The sequence below is a fragment of the Macaca mulatta genome, chromosome 16 (assembly GCF_049350105.2).
Source record: "Macaca mulatta isolate MMU2019108-1 chromosome 16, T2T-MMU8v2.0, whole genome shotgun sequence".
In the NCBI taxonomy this organism is placed as follows: Eukaryota; Metazoa; Chordata; class Mammalia; order Primates; family Cercopithecidae; genus Macaca; species Macaca mulatta.
This window is the reverse complement of record NC_133421.1, coordinates 15,902,557-15,913,494: the sequence shown is the minus strand read 5'-3', so window position 1 is coordinate 15,913,494 and position 10,938 is coordinate 15,902,557. Positions and strand designations below refer to the sequence as shown.

At 42.3% G+C, this 10,938-nt stretch overlaps 1 long non-coding RNA gene across 1 annotated transcript in view; it reads right to left on the bottom strand.

Moving 5' to 3' along the window:
* Positions 1-6,949: 6,949 nt before the first annotated feature.
* LOC106993899 (uncharacterized) overlaps positions 6,950-10,938 on the bottom strand; it is a 53,256-nt gene continuing 49,267 nt past the window's right edge. Inside the window, exon 3 of the long non-coding RNA XR_013405844.1 lies at positions 6,950-9,555. This is a non-coding gene — a long non-coding RNA (uncharacterized LOC106993899). The remainder of the gene's footprint in view (positions 9,556-10,938) is intronic.

Here is a 10,938-nt window from a genome sequence, read left to right as displayed (position 1 = left end):
CATTTGTAAGAAATGGAGATTTACTGGGGTAAAGGTGGACATAAATGAAGGATCCAGTGCCCAAACCCCTGCCTTTTATATGAAGTAAAAAGCAAGGACTCTAAAGGTATGAGAAGAGTGACTTTTGAGAACTTGTCACTGGGCTTTCAAAAGGAGCCCAGGGGGCCAGGCGTGGTGGCGCACGCCTGTAATTCCAGTACCTTGGGAGGCCGAGGGGGTGGATCACGAGGTCAGGAGATCGAGACCATACTGGCCAACACGGCGAAACCCCGTCTCTACTAAAAATACAAAAATTAACCAGGCGTGGTGGTGCGCTCCTGTAGTCCCAGCTATTCAGGAGGCTAAGGCAGAAGAATCCCTTGAACCAGGGAGGCAGAGGCTACAGAGAGCTGAGATCGTGCCACTGCACTCCAGCCTGGCAACAGAGCGAGACTCTGTCTCAAAAAAACAAACAAAAAACAAAAATTAGAAAAACAAAAACGGAGCCAAGAAAAATGGACTTGGTCAAGTTGAAAGAGTTAAAGGATTAGTTTCATTCATGACCAGAACTCCCATATGGAGCTAGATCTAATGTAGTTCTTCAGAATTCCTCTAGCAGAAGGCTGTGGAAGGCATGGTCCCAGTCTGGGTATTATACTCTGTCCCTCTATGATCCAGTCTCTGATCCACAAGCTCTGGTTACTTTTTTTCTTTTTAAATGCAGAGTCTTTCTTGTCACCAAAACTAGAGTGCAGTGGCATGATCAGAGCTCACTGCAGCCTCAAACTCTTGGGCTCAAGCAATCCTCCCACCTCAGCCTCCCAAGTAGCTAGGACTACAAGCACACAGCACCATGCACAACTATTTTATTTTATTTTTTTGTAGAGATGTAGTCTTGCTGTGTTGTCCAGGCTGGTGCAAGCTCTGGTTTCTAAGTGGACTTTGAGGTCTTCTCTTAGGAGTCATATCTTCTCTGAACTTCCTCATTTTGGCCTATTCTTCATCCCTTCTATCTTGCTGTCCTATCCTTTATTCTGGAGTAATATAGGTGTGTGTGGCAGGAGGGGACACTCTGTCTCTCCCCACCTTCAGCCTTGGAAACTTCAGGAACAATGTTTCCAGAATAACAATGTACCTCCAATGACGCTATAAGAAGAGATCAATATCAGCAAGAGAAATTTATTTGCCTGTGGGTGCTACAGAGTAAATAACAGGGAATGTGGAATAAAATGGGACGTCTCAAAACAGTCAAGGTTCAACAGCTTAGAAAAGAGAGACAACAGCAGAAAACCAAAAGAGGAAGTGAGGGGGAGGGAAAGGGCTCCACCAGGGCCCCTGGGGCCAGCCTGGGCATAGACTGAAAGGGCAGTGGGAAAGGTACAATAAAGAAATGTCAAACCACCATGACCCTGAGCATATTCACAGAAGTAAATATCACATTTTTTGGAAACTATAAAGCACCTTTCTTCTCATATCATTTCATATGCCAAACTTTTAAATTTTAACATAAATTCAGTTGATGCTTGCAAATGACTGTGTACCTCCCAGCTTTTATCCGGAGGCAGTGGGCGTTGCTCTTGGGGGAGGGAAACATTGTAATGGCGTGGTTGAATTCTGTCTGCAGTTCAACACAAGCATGGTTCAGTTCCTCCTGGGTGTTGGTCCCTGGGGATGTTCACGCCACTTCTTCTCTCCCTGCTCAGCTCCACACTTGTTTTGAAGTGTGCCTCAGCTGCCAACACCCTGCCCCCTAACAGAGCAAACTCAAAAACACTGGAAACATACAGGAACTAACACAGGAAACCAAGCTCAGAGCACACGTGGTACAGGAAGGTGTGGGATGCCTCGCTGCTTTCTGGAGCACAAAATCAAACCTCAGTGTCACTTAGCAAGAAAAGGCATGATGATGACAAAACACCATGGGCCCTCCGTGCATGTGCCACTTTCAAAGGGAAGCTTGGTCCAGAGACTATGGGTCTCAATATAGCCAACTAGGAACCTTAACACTTTGGTACAATGGACAATTTTTTTCTGCAGAGAACCGGAAACTGAGAAACTTAGGCTACCTTATGTGCCAGGAAGCCTCTCGCAGAACCAATGGAAACACTGAGTTTCAAGAAAGATCTGATTCAAGCCTAAACCCCTTGGTTAAAAATAGCCTAGAAACCCTGGCATAGTTAAAGCCATCTCACATTCTGACTCTCTGTGAAAGTCAAAACCTGCTCATTGGCAGGGAGGATATTTCACCAAGAAGCGGCCCCAGGGAGCAGAACCAAGACCTGGAAGCTGAAAAGATAAGAGAAGAAATTTTGGGAGAACCGTTTGATAATTAGAACTGGCCTAAAAGTGTGCTGTGTGAAGAGCATAAACTTTCTGCCCCAGCAGTGATGGAAGCAGAGGCTGGAGGTTTAGAGATGATTCTTCTGAGCAAGGTGTGGGTGGAGACAAAGAGGGTCTGGAATGATTTACAAGATCACCTCACTACAGTGCCCCCCATCCCTTTCATTTCTCATCCTAAATTTGGGGCAGTGGAGCATAGCGAAAGGAGATTTAGAGTCAGGTAAATCTGACTTTAAATCCCAATCCTGTTCTTGGCTGAGCGTGTAAACTTACGCGCTTCATCTCTTCTCCTCCAGATTTCCTTATCTGAACGGTGGGATAATCCCCCTACACTGCAGAGTGTCGTGATGAGTAGATAAACCTTGCATGAGTGAACACTCCGGAAATATAATCGTAACTATTGTAAGTAGGTAAACGAGGCCCACATATGAGGACTCAGGCTGGACAAGACCTTGGAAATGATCCAGTTGGTCGTCTTCACTTTACAGCTCAGGAACTAAAACCTAACGAGTATACATCATCTTCCCCAAATCTGACAAAGTTAGTGGTGGAGTCAATATTATTAGCTAGTTCCATTTCTACCTCCAAAGACCATGTCTTCATTCTACCGTTCAGCTTAGTTTCTGCCAAGAAACTCTATTCCAACTAGACCGCTTCTCAAGTTCTGGGTACGACTTTTATCGAGGGTCACTCTATATACAGCTCAATGTGCCAGACACAAGGGAGACAGTGATGAAAAGTGAGAGTCATACCCAGGAGGAGCTCATGATCCATTTACCTGGGAGCCAAACATGGTCATTTCAGTCCCTAAAGATGGAGAAGTGGCATACGGGAAAGAGAGCCTGAACCCCACAATCTCCACAGAGATTACCGCAGAGGATGCCGAAGCGGGCAGGCATCTGGGACTTAGGTGGCGTTAACTTGAAGCCTGGACATTGCTTTTGCTTCTAGCTCAGGGTCTCATGAGAAATGCTTACAACACCGGCCACAGCCCTGGAACATCCCAGTTGACAGAATCCTCCTACATTCCAAGAGGTGCCCATAGGAGGACAGCATTCATTGTAAAATTGGACATGCAGGCATATGTACACCCGGTTTTGTTGCTTTTGCTTTTGTTGTTATTTTTTTAACCAACATTCTGCCCTGCCTGCTCTTTTTGGGCCCCAGCACAGGGTACCAAAGCTGTATTCCTTCATGTCATCCACTTGCATTATTTCCGAGATCCTTCCATGACCCTTTACATAATCTTCCAACAACTTCCTGTCCCCAAAAAGGAACTTGCTCCACCAACCCAATGTTAAGTAGGCATCATAATCCGAGCACTGGGAGCATGCACTTAGCCACTCATCCATGTCAAGGGGGTGTCATCATCCTTGGATCTGTTTTTATACGGGTGATGGCACTTGGCCAAGACATTTTTATTCAGTGTGCCTCCGTTTCCTCATTTGTAAGCAAGGAGAATAAGACTAAGTCAGAAGTTGTGAAAAAACGCACCAAAGAGCCCCAGCATTTCACACGGTGCTTCAGATACCTGCTCAGAGGCTGGAAGGTGCCAGAAATGGGGTTCTGTGTCCCCAGTTCTCCTGTTTCCACCTCATCAGTCTCACTTCTGCTCTCATCCTTTAAATATTGGTTTTCCATATAGGATTCTAACTGAAAAACGTGTTCCAGTACTTTAAAAAGTTTTAAAACCTCTAAACCCAGTGTTCCCTAAGGACTCTTCCAACCTGAAATCTCTGACTTTGATATTCCATGCTTCACAGAGGACATGAATTCATGCTGGTGGCCACCCTGATCTGAGCCAGCATAAGAAGCCCTTTTATTTGTGAAGTCAAAGTTAAAAGATTGGGGGGGGTGGTATGTGAGAGAGAGAGACAAGAGTTGAAGTGAATCAAAGCCCTCACATGCTAGCATTCTTGTTACCAGATTGTAACGATTGCCGCCACTTTTTTTTGTTTTTTTTTTTTTGAGACGGAGTCTCGCTCTGTTGCCCAGGCTGGAGTGCAGTGGCTCAATCTCCACTCACTGCAAGCTCCGCCTCCCAGGTTCACGCCATTCTCCTGCCTCAGACTCCCGAGTAGCTGGGACTACAGGCACCCACCACCACACCTGGCTAGTTTTTTGTATTTTTTAAGTAGAGATGGGGTTTCATCGTGTTAGCCAGGATGGTCTTGATCTCCTGACCTTGTGATCCGCCCGTCTCGGCCTCCCAAAGTGCTGGGATCACAGGCTTGAGCAACTGTGCCCGGCCAGTTGCCGCCACTTTTTAAAGGAAAGAGTGGAAAGGGCTTTTCAAAAAAAAACTTTTATTTACCCAACAGTAACAGTGCCACGTTTTATAGAGTTACCAGCAGAATACCTTATAGAAAATCCTTTTATCTGATTCTACCACCAGATAGCACCTTGTTTGATCTTTCCGAGTTCTCCCATTTTATTTTCCTTATCCATTTTTGGTCCTCATTTTCTTCAAGAGTATAAACTGGCAATGCTTCATTGTTTCCATTCAGAGAGACAGATTTCAAATGGAAAGTATTGCATCTGATTTCAGGTAGTGTGTGTGTTTTGCGGTTCTTTATGAAAAGAACTTAAGGCCGGGCACAGTGGCTCACACCTGGAATCTCAGCACTTCAGGAGGCTGAGGCGGGTGGATCATTTGAGGTCATGAGTTTTTGAGATCAACCTTGCCAACATAGTGAAACCCCATCTCTACTAAAATACAAAAATTAGCCAGGCATGGTGATGCATGCCTGTAGTCCCAGCTACTCAGGAGGCTGAGGCAGGAGAATCGCTTGAACTGGGGAGGCAGAGGTTGCCAGTGAGCTGAGATCATGCCATTGTACTCCAACCTGGGTGACAGAGCAAGACTCCATCTCAAGCAAATGACAAAAAAAAATAGAGCTTAAAATTCCTGTAAAACTCTTGTAAGTCATTCCTCCTCCTTATTTGCAATGTGATTTGAACAAGGTCTTATTGGATTTTTTGTTTCCCCTTAGCTTAGGGAAAATGACAATATAGTCATGTGCAAAATGTTAGTGGAAAAGGAAGAAATGATGGTGTTTTGGGAGGTGGAAAGCACTGGCAGAGGTAATGCAAATGATGAGACAGGAAATGCAAATGATGGGATAGGAAATGCTAATGATGAGACAGAAAATGCAAATGATGAGACAGGAAATGCAAACGATGAGACAGGAAGTGCAAACGATGAGACAGGAAATGCAAATAATGAGACAGGAAAATTCAAGTAGAGCCTTGAAAACAGGGAAAATGTCCTATTCATCTTTCTATTTGTGTCCCGTAAGATATTTAGAAAACAGTCTCAGTGCTAATGAACATCATACTTATACAGCAATGATTTGTTAAACTTTCTCCTGCATAACCTTCTACTTACCTACTTCATCCCTATAACAAAGAGGAGGTATAGACACCTCCCAAGGATGAAAAACCAGTACAAAATTTAACTGCATAAATTTGAAGGAAGCTCTTGATGTTTTGTAGGTGAGTGCGGTGTAAACACTTTCTATCACACCTATGATTCCCTCCCCTTTCTCTCCTGAAAACTCAATATTCTCTCTCATTTGGAATTGATTCTTACTCAAGTACTCAAAAACTGTCTCTTTATAGAGATAAATTGACCTGAGTTTGAATCTATCTATTTCTTAGCTTTTGAATATGAGTATATTGCAGGGATTATACCTACAAAGACATAAGTTGGCTAATTGGTTATTTAGATTATAAGTTGGTGGGGGTGAGGGGTTTGCAAGATTTATATTTTGAAAAGTACACTAGCTATAGTGTGAACAAGTTGGAAGGAAGTCAAAGACGCAGGATGAAGTTAGAAATTTATTGCAGTGGTCCAGGTAAGAAATTATGATAGTTTGAATTAGCGAGGTGGCAGTGATGAAAGAAGAAGATGGATGGAATTGGGGTGTATTTAGGAAGTGAAAAATAATGTGATTTGATGATGAATCACACGTGAAAAATGAAGAAGAAGGTGGTGTTAAGGCTGACTCTCTGATTTCAGTCTTGTGCAATTAACTGTATACATAATGTCGTTCTCTAAGATCTTTAGAGTGGACTGAGTTTAGAGGAAAGGGGAGAAGATAGAAGATCAGGAGTTTAGAAGAAAGAGAAGAAGATTGGCGTTTTGCCATAGTTAGGGAGGGTCCTACTGACATCTAATGGGTAGAGGTCAGGGATGATGCTTAACACCCTACATTGCACAGGACAGCCCCTACAACAGAGAATTGTCAATAGTGCTGGTCAGGCATGGTGACTCATGCCTGCAATCCCAACACTTTGGGAGGCTGAGGCGGGCAGATCATGAGATCAGGGATTCGAGACCAGCCTGACCAACATGGTGAAACCCCATCTCTACTAAAAATACAAAAATTAGCCGGGTGTGGTGGCGCACGCCTGTAATCCCAGCTACTCAGGAGGCTGATGCAGGAGATTGGCTTGAACCCCGGGAGGCAGAGATTACAGTGAGCTGAGATTGTGCCACTGCACTCCAGCTTGAGTGACAGAGCAAGACTCCATCACTAAAAAAAAACCGTCAATAGTGCCATGATTGGAAAACCTTTCCACAAAGGAATACAAAGCACTGGAATTAGTAACTATTCATGCAGTAGAATTTTTTATAATATCTCTCCATTTATTTTTATTTTCTTTTATTTATTAGTTTTTGATTGACAAAAAAATGTATTTATTATTCACAACATGTTGCTTTGAAACTTGTACACATTGTGGAATGGCTGCATTGAGCTGAGTAACATATGCATTACCTCACACACTAATCATTTTTGTTGTGAGAACACTTAATATCTACTCTCTCGGCAATGTTCAAGAATGCAATACATTGTTATTAACTATAGTCCCCATGTTTTACAATAGCTCTCTTGAACTTATTCCTCCTAACTGAAATGTTGTGTCCTTTGACCAACATCTTCCCAACCCTCCAACTCCTTAAGGCCCTGGTAACCACCATGCTACTTCCTGCTTCTATGAGTTCTTTTTTACACTCCACATGTAAGTGAGACCATGTAGTATTTTTCTTTCTGTGTCTGCTTTATTTCATTTTCCATAACGTCCTCTAGTTTCATCCATGTTGTCCCAAATGACAGAATTTCCTCCTTTTTTTTTTGAAAGCTGAATATAATTTTTTTAAATACTTACAAGTTGAAGCAATTGATGAGATTGAAAAGAGATTGGATATTTGGGAGATACAGTGCCACCCAGATTATAAGATTCCTGCGAAGGAGAAAGTAGATAGGGTCTAAAGCACATGTAAGGAGTTGATCTCTTTCAGAAAGAGAAACAGCTGCTCTATGGAATAGGCAGGAAGGAGGACCAGATATGTACAGATGCTGTTGTGTTAGTGAGTTTGGCAGCAGGATTTGGGAGTGTGGAGTTGGGGGAGTGGCCATATGTGACGGTGTCTATTATCTCTGTGAAATATGAAATAAAGACATCCATTGATGGGTAGGAAAGTTGGGTGTTTAAGGAAGCTAGATAAGTTCTAGAATGGTCATTGTGGATTGCTGGCCTGTAGGTTGACCAGAAATGTCTGAAGGATTCTGGCACTGCGGTGCCCATTCAGAATGGATTCTCATGAATGTATGATGGTAGAATTTGCTCTGTTGTGTTTTTCTCCAGCTGCTTAAATGTAAGAAGAGAGACAGCACACAATGTGGGTTGCTCTAGAAATGGACTTCAGCCAAATGGGGTCTGACAAAAGCCCGAAGGGGCGAGGGAGTTTAGGATTTTGGCAGTAGTATCACTGAAAAAATGGACTCTGAAATCTAACCTGGATAGGTAGAAAACTGAAGAAAGGGGAGGGCTGAAGGATGGGGAAAATTGAAGATAAAGAAGCTAGAGGTCGCAATGAAATCAAGATCTATTTCAGTGGTTGCAATTAAAAAGCCAAGATGGCCAGGCGCAGTGGCTCATATCTGTAATCCCAGCACTTTGGGAGGCTGAGGCAATTGGGGAGGCTGAGGCTGTTGGGTCACCTGAGGTCAGGAGTTCAACACCAGCCTGGCCAACATGGCAAAACCCTGTCTCTATTAAAAATACAAAAATTAGCCAGGCATGGTGGTGGGTGCCTGTAATCCCAGCTACTTGGGAGGCTGAGGCTGGAGAATCACTTGAACCTGGGAGGCAGAGGTTATAGTGAGCTGAGATCACGCCACAGCACTCTAACCTGGGCCAACAGAGTGAGACTCTGTCTCAAAAAAAAAAAAAAAAAATACATAAATACATAAATAAAAATAAAGCAAAGAAGGAAAAGAAGGAAGTTGTGGTCAGAAATGGGGTGCCTTGCATTAATGATCTGGAGGAGATGCTATGATACAGAGTGGATGAGGAGTCACAGCAGTCTCTGGAGATGAGAAGATTAAAGACCGAAAACTTCCATGTGTTACATAAAGTATGATTGTTACATGGAATTTATTTTCTTTGCTTTTTTTTTTTTTTTTTTTTTAGTAATTTAGAAAGGATACATCCTGTTTGTATCTCCAGTTATCTTTATCAAGAGTTAAATAATATCCCTCTTGGGAACAATGAGGAAATAAGTGTTTTCTCCTACCATTCTATCTCCTTCGTTTCTATTTTTGTATGGCAAAACATTAGGCTCAAATTATTATAATTAGGCCATTTTTATACTATAAATATCCTCTTCCAAGAGTTGCATTTTACACTTTTATTCCGTTTTATAATTATATATAAAACAATCATCTAGATTTAATTTTCTTTGTACTTGTTTCAATGGTCACTGATGTGACTCTCACATCCCACAGCTCTGTATTTAGATTCATTCACTGCCAGTTAAATCAGGTCTTCGAGGGCTTTGTTGAGAGGGTTATAACAGTGAGTTGCACATCTAAGAACATTTCTTCCACTACCCTTTCACTTAAACAACTTCCTAAATACAGGTTTCTTAGAGGGTAGTCTTTTTCCCTTGAAGCTCTTCTGGTACCATGTTATTTCTCCCGCCATTAGGCATTGCAGAGGAAAATATTGAATGCAGTTCAATTTCTGCTCCTGTGGGGTCAACATGCTTTTCTGTCCAAATGCCTCTTGGAATATTTTTCTTGATCTTCAGTTCACGAAGGTAGACGAAGGTAGGTCTAATAAGTGTTGGTGTCTTTCAAGAAATTTGCTTGATTCTTTGCAAGCCTTTTAGATGTTCAGACTTAGGTTCTTGTCTGTCCATTAGTTCTTGTAAAAATTTCTAAATGTCTAGAATAGATAATAATCATAGATCACAATGAAATATTCATATTAACAATAACAATAGCAACAATTAAAATAGTTCATTTAATTTGGTTTTCCCCCACCCCATGTCATCCTAAAAGCAGGATTACAAAGACTTAAGTGTAATCAGTATATTTGCCATATGATTTCACAAGCAGGGAAAGAGACAAGCAGAAAGGATAAATGCCTACACAGTATATGATATTAGCTCATTACCCTTGTGGGTAGCTCAAATCAATCCTGACAGAGACCATCTGAGAAGCCCTCTAGAATGCACCTCCAATGGGAAGACAGGAGGCAGGGCATTTACATACAACTACAGTAGGCCCCCATTTCCTATCTGCATCTAGGCACAAGGTGATAAAATTCTTGATGCTTTGGACATGGCCCTGTAGGCTCTTGAGGTGGAATCGGGGATCAGGGAGGCCATGGATATTCTCTAGAACTGTCTTCCAGAGCTGCAGTTAAAGTCAAAGTGGGGAAGGGGACAGTAGAGCTAGACACCAATAGTATCTGATACTACAGCCAACCTTTCCTCAGCTCTTCTGATGTGCTAGGCAGTGGTCAAAGCACTGTGCATGAATTAACTCCTTTATTCCTTATGATAACCCGATGAGGCAGGTGGAGAACAATTTGTTTTTAAGTTGTCTTTATACAGACTCTTCTGACTTATTATCCCTTTTTCAAAAGAGGTCCTAGGGCCCCTAGACCCCTCGGACAGTTTTTATTACTTCCCAGTCCTGCCTAGATTATATTATTGATCATCTGAAACATTCTTTCTTCATCACCTGCAGCTTCACGTACCACTGTTCTTTCACTAAACCCACGCAGCAAGACTATAATCCCACAATCTGCCTCCTCAGCTCCATTGCTGAGCTGCTAAACATTATGAAAAAAATGTCAATGAACAATTGTCATTTCCAGACTCCAAGTTCAACTGGACATTCAGGATGATCCAAGATACCATTCTCTTTTCCTCAGGCAGCTTTGTCTCCTATTTCCATTAGCAATCTACAAAACATTTACACCTAACTCATGCCCTCCACCAAAACTTAACTTTCCACTTTAAAAACTTTGCCTCCTACTTCACCAAGAAAACTGAGACCATCAACCTCAACTGTTAGATTTACAGCAAATCTACACATTCAACCCCCAGATTAAAGGAATGATCTGACTCTCCTCTTTATCAAATTCAACTTCCCTCTCCTCCATATTCGTGATTGCGTCTCCTCTCTGTTCTAGCTGATCTCCTATATCAATTATCTATTCTTATCTCATATTATCACCCTCTCCCTATTTTCTCCTCCTATTTTTTCAATATGCTCAGTTTTCTCTTATGCTTATAAAATCCCTTTCTTGACACAGAGT